Source organism: Electrophorus electricus, unplaced genomic scaffold (assembly GCF_041902795.1).
Source record: "Electrophorus electricus isolate QZ-2024a unplaced genomic scaffold, ASM4190279v1 Scaffold58, whole genome shotgun sequence".
NCBI lineage: Eukaryota > Metazoa > Chordata > Actinopteri > Gymnotiformes > Gymnotidae > Electrophorus > Electrophorus electricus.
This window is the reverse complement of record NW_027658776.1, coordinates 575,717-581,833: the sequence shown is the minus strand read 5'-3', so window position 1 is coordinate 581,833 and position 6,117 is coordinate 575,717.

The window sequence follows — 6,117 nt, the reverse complement described above, 5'->3', positions numbered from 1 at the left end:
ACTGACAATCTGAACATTCAAACTTTAAGAGGAATAAAAACAAAAAAATGATCAGCTGTTCATGTCAAAATCTGTAATATGTAATAGAAATAACTGTAATATGTTCAATATAACTGTAATATGTTCAATTACCACCATGTAACATATAACTGTAAATATGCCAATTGCAAGATGGGACTGTACATTCTGTACATACATATATAAATATCCATATATACATTGTACATATAAACATAATATATATATATATATATATATATATATATATATATATATATATATATATATTGTACATGCACTATTAATATATTTTTGTATATATATAGAATATATTTCTCTATGCACCCCTGTTTTTCTTTTTCCTCAGATTGGACAGAGCACTCAACCATTTCACTGTGAGTTATACTGTGTATGACTATGTATGCGACAAATAAACCAAACTTGAAATGATTTTACCTTTTTCTGTCGTTTTCATTTTAAGCTTAGAATAACCAAGGCCTGGACTTTGTAAGGTGGTTTTGAATCCAGGTCAGCTAGGTGAGGACACCAATAGCTTACTGGGTAAGCAGCCACACTCTAACAATGGTGGGCTCGTGTGCAGAACAGTTAGAGCTTGGATCAAGCAAAACAAGAGGAAAAAACGAAACACCTCGGTGAGCGTGGAAAAGGGGAGAACAAAGAACGCCACGGAAAGAAATGGCAACCCCGATGCACTGGGGAAAACTCGAACTAAAAGCTCCCAAACAAAACCAGAAAACGGGGAGAAACTTGAATGGCTAAGGGAAGCCTCAGGAGAGAGACAGACTCGAGAGGGGAAAACTGGAGAAGGGAGGGGACGTGTAAAAACACTGACACCCTCGCAGAACAGAAAAGAGGCATAGCACAAGGGCTCACAGACCTCAATACCCAGAGTTACCGGCTAGGAGCTTGGCTCAAAACTTTATCAAAAACCCAGCACTGAATGATTGGGTCACTGGGCTTATATAAGGTCTAGCCCAGCTGTTGGGTGTTGATCCTGATCAGTGGCGTGGTTGACTCGACGCCTCCCTCTGGTCGAGGGGGCCTCGGCCTGGTGCCAACCCTTACAGGCTTGATGTCTACAGACATGGCAAAAATATTTCAATGTTCAATGCATTTCAGTTTCAATGTTTATTTTTTTCAGTTAAAATGTTAATTTTTTTTACTGCTTATTCTTCCATTAGACAGCCAGAAGCGCAGCACTGGTTAAAGTTTTTGAGCAGCTTCCTGCGCGCACTGGTCCTGGAGCACAGCGACTGCCTCATCCACCTTAGGGTGCAGAGACTCAGGAGACTCCAGCATATGCAGTAGCTCCGAGTTGTCCAGTTCCAGGAACAGACCCGTGATCTTCCCTGCAAGGGTGGGCTGCATGTTCTGGATCAGGGGAAACAGACGCTCACCCAGTATCTGCTTCTGCTCCTGTGGAGGTGCAGCAGCCAGCATGGAGGCACTGAGAGGTTCCTGACCCTGCACATGGACCGCAGCCAGCTGCACGGGCACCTGGAGCTCTGCCCCCAGGTGCTGCTGTGGGTTGAGAAACATAAATGTTTTATAATTGATTTGACTGATAAATGGTAAGTTCGACATTTATATCTAAGGGCTGTGTGCCCAGGTGTTGCTGTGGGCTGTGAACGCCTGAGGTGGTTTTGTACTGTGGTACTGCTCTCACCAGCGACGCCTTGTTGGCAGCTTCCGCGCTGGCCATCCCTGTCCCCGGAGCCTCAGATGCCATGGTCTGATAGGCCATCGTGCGTGGGACCTGGCAGGCGGTGGTTGGTCGGATGGCGCTGAAGGCCTGCGGGCAGGATGCGGCTGGACCGATGGCACTCGGCATATCCTGGACTTGCTGTGGGTGGACGCACTGCATGGCCCAGCAAGGGCTGGGGAGGAGTTGTGCCAGCTGGCTGCTTGCGCAGTAGGCAGGCCAGTTCTGAGCTTGTGGAATGGCTTCCATGTTGTAGCCGGAGGGCGGGGCAGGCTGGTAGGGGTTGAGCACGAGGTTGGGCAAGGCACTCACGCTGGCCGTGCGCTTCATGTACTTGTTGGAGAGGTGGGCCTGCCGCTCCTCCTTGCGCTGCGCCAGAGCCACGTACAGCGGCTTGGTGCCTACAACGCGCCCATTCATCTCCGTCATGGCCGTGGCGGCCTCCTCCGGCGAGGAGAAACACACGAAGCCGAACCCTTTGGAGCGGCCGCCCTCCGTCATCACCTTGGCACTTGTGATGGTCCCGAACGGAGAGAACTCCTTACGTAGACGCGCGTCGTCCAGACCGTCGTCTAGGTTCTTGACGTACAGGTTGTCTCCCTGGTAGCGAGTCATACCGTCCTGCTTCATCTGCTCAAACTTTCGTTTCAGCCCTGTCTGCCTCTCGCCTTTCTTCTGGGCATAACCCACATACACCTTCTTCCCATTCAGCTCCTTCCCATTTATCTCATCCACAGCCCTCTGGGCATCCTCGTGCCTCTCGAAGTTCACAAAGCCAAAGCCCTTGGACTTGCCGCTCTCGTCGGTCATGACGCGAGTGCTCAGCGTTTGGCCAAACTTGCTGAAGATCTCCTTCAGCTTGTCGTCGTCCATGTCCTCTCCAAAGTTCTTGACGTACACATTGGTGAACTTTTTGGCCCTGGCCCCCATCTCAGCCTCTCGCTCCTTGCGAGACTTGAAGTGGCCAATGAACACTTTGCGGTCATTGAGCAACATGCCATTAAGTCTCTCAATTGCTCTCTCCGCAGCCTCACGGGTCTCAAAGTGCACAAAGCCGTAGCCCTTAGAGCCATTCTCGTCACACACCACCTTGCTGGAAAGGATGTTCCCAAAGGCAGAGAATGTGTCGTAAAGAGCTTCGCTGTCAATAGACTTGTCAAGGTTCTTGATGAAGATGTTGCCAACTCCACTCTTCCTCAGAGAGGGGTCTCTCTGGGACCACATAATTCGCACAGGTCTGCCTTTGATGATGTTAAAGTTCATAGTGTCCAAAGCACGCTCAGCATCTGCCTGCTGCTGAAAGTTCACGTATGCGTATCCAAGTGAGCGGAGGGTCATCGCGTCCCTGCAAATCCGTACGGAGACTATTGCGCCAGCAGGACTGAATTTCTCGTATAGCATGGACTCGGTAACGTCTGGATGGAGGTCACCCACGTACAACGAAGTCATCGGCGAACTTGGAGCACTTGGATTCATTTTCGTGAGGATCGTCGGTCAACCTTTCTGGAAATCGTAGTCGAAAGTAGTAAATGAATAAAATAAAATCGTAAATGATTTAACCAAATGATCTAACTGCACGAATTATAAAACAGTTTGAAACAGCAATTCAACAGAGCCAGGCAAGTGTCGACCGACCAAAGCGATCAAAGCAACACTTTAGCTTTAGATTCAAATACATGACAACTTGGTTGTTACGTAAGAGTGCTTTTACGTAAATGTTTATTTTTAAATATTATACAAACGCTATTTATTTATTTATGAATTATTCAATTATTTTAACTTATAACGTTAATAGCGTGAATGAGAGGCTTTAACAACGCCTTATATTTCAAAATATTACCTAGTCACAGCATTTTCCAAAAATCGTCCATATGCTGCTCACACTGAATCATTTACCGCATGGCTCAGAATAAATACTTTTAGTTTGATAAACGCAGCAACATTCATTTTCTTTAGCCTAATGCTCGGCAAAAAACATCGCATTAAAGTTAATTAATGGGATGAAATCAGTTTGCCTTGGAGCAGGCCTATGTTCTTTGAGGTTAAAAATAATCGCCTGGATTGTAAACCTTAGTAGAGTTCCACAACGAGGTGCGATTTGTAAAAGGACGTCTTTTTCTCTCCGAGTTAGAAATCTGGAGAAATAAATATATCAATTGATTTCCGCCCATCGGAGGACCTTTAGAACTTTATTATTTATTCATTATTTATTTCTAACTTCTCACTGTGTCCAACTATATCGGGTGTATAAAACGTATGAACAGACATAAATAACGTGGGGGAAACGGGAATAGGGGAGAGAGGAAAAATAAGACGAACAGAGACGAAACAGACAAACGGGAAATGCAGATAGAGTATTTTAAGTATTAGCCACCTGCACCATTACGGGAATGTGTGTGTGTGTGTGTGTGTGTGTGTGTGTGTGTGTGTGTGTGTGTGTGTGTGTGTGTGTGTGTGTGTGTGTGTGTGTGTGAGAGAGAGAGGCTATGTGCGAGTGCACTGTATATGTACACGTACTAGATTGGTATATTTATCATTTATGGATTAGCTCTGTAAACTTTTTATCAAAGGCGTCCAGTCTAGGTTATTGGTTCTTATTGATTCATTCTGAGATTTTTTCCTTTGATATGTAGTCTATCAATAGATTTTTCCATTCGGTGACACTAATATTATTTTTTGTTTTCCAATTCATGAGTATGTTTGTATTTGCAATTAATAATGTTATATATATATTATCCTGTTTTTTTTCTATTGACACATTGGTTGATGACATGTCTCCTAGGAGACATAAAGATGGTGTTGGATGGATAGGGTTATTTAAATCATGGGACATGTGTGTGATGACCTATTGCCAAAATTACTTGATAGGTGTGCTCTGTCACACGATGTGAATGTAATCGTCAGCTGTGTTTGGAGTAAAGTATGTACAGATTGCTGAGCTTGTGAAACCAATTTTAAACATCCAATGTGTAGTATAATGTAATCTATGTATTATTTTGTACTGAATGCATTGTAGGTTAGTGTTGCTGTCATGTGGTAATTATTATTATACATTTTAATCCAGACTGTGGCGTCGGGGGCTAGTAATAAATCTTCCTCCCATTGTCTCGATGGGAGAGTAATTATGCGATTTGATTTCATTATTATTTTGTATATCTTATGTGATAGTTTTTTTGTATTAGGAATGTTTATAATACTGATATGGATGCAGGTGAGTTTAATGTCTCTGAACTGATAGTTGCTCTTACCTGCTTTCTATATCTTATGTTTGGGCTACTTGTGGAAGTGACATGAAAGCAGTGTTATGTTTATGTTAGTGTGGACTTTGATATCTTGTGGAATTTCCACCAGGCTGTTAGTATCATGGCCACCCACAAATTGTTGATCATGAATGTTCTTTAATTGATTTGACTGATAAATGGTAAGTCTGACTTTTAGATCTTTGCATAATGTTTGCTCTATGTCTATCCATATTCTGTCTGATATACTAGGTTTTATCCATTTTATTCCATATTGTAGTTGATTTGCAATAATCAACTACAGTTCTGTAATGTTGTGAGTTTGATTCTATGTGATTTATTTTTCCAGTAGAATCAAGTTATGATGTTGTCCAAAGATTTTAGACAGGTTGGTGGCACTGGAATAATTGAAAACAAACAATTTCGTTTAGGTAATATTCTCATTTTAATTATTGCAGTTTGTCCGAAGAGCATAAGGGGCAAATTTGTCCATCAATGAAGTTCGTCGCTTATTGTTTTAATAATTGGATGACTATTTATTTTGAATAACAGACAACTGGGAAGAGAATTTAGTACCCAGATATGTAATATGATTGGTATTCAGGGGGATGGGGAATGTTTTTAATTGCATCATAAAGATATGCTGCTAATATATAGTATAATACACAAATATACTACTCGAGATACAATTTGACCAGTTATGTGTGATGTTCTGTGATGATCATATAGAACACCACAGACAACTGTGGCACATCACTGTTAAACCTCCTGATTGCAACCCGGGGCATCGTGAACTGTACAACATGACCCTCAGACAATGATCTCTGAGTGAATGTGATAAACATAATCATCTTCATATCATCACTTTCTCTACAAGTTCAGTGGAAGAGATGTCAGTGAAAGGGAGTTTTAATACCCTATCCCTCTTTAACTTTAATAAAAACACAGACGGAAAAATTCCAGAAAGTGAGACAGAGAAAGGAAACTAGACTTTAAAATGGTGCTGCCCTCTTGACTTACAACTGTAGATTATTGAAATTATTACAAATGTCTGACGCCAAAAGGGATTGTGTCAGTGTTTCACTACTCAGTATTGCATTTGGTAGACAGTATAAACAATTAGACTATGGTTAAAAAAATCACAGAAATAAAGCA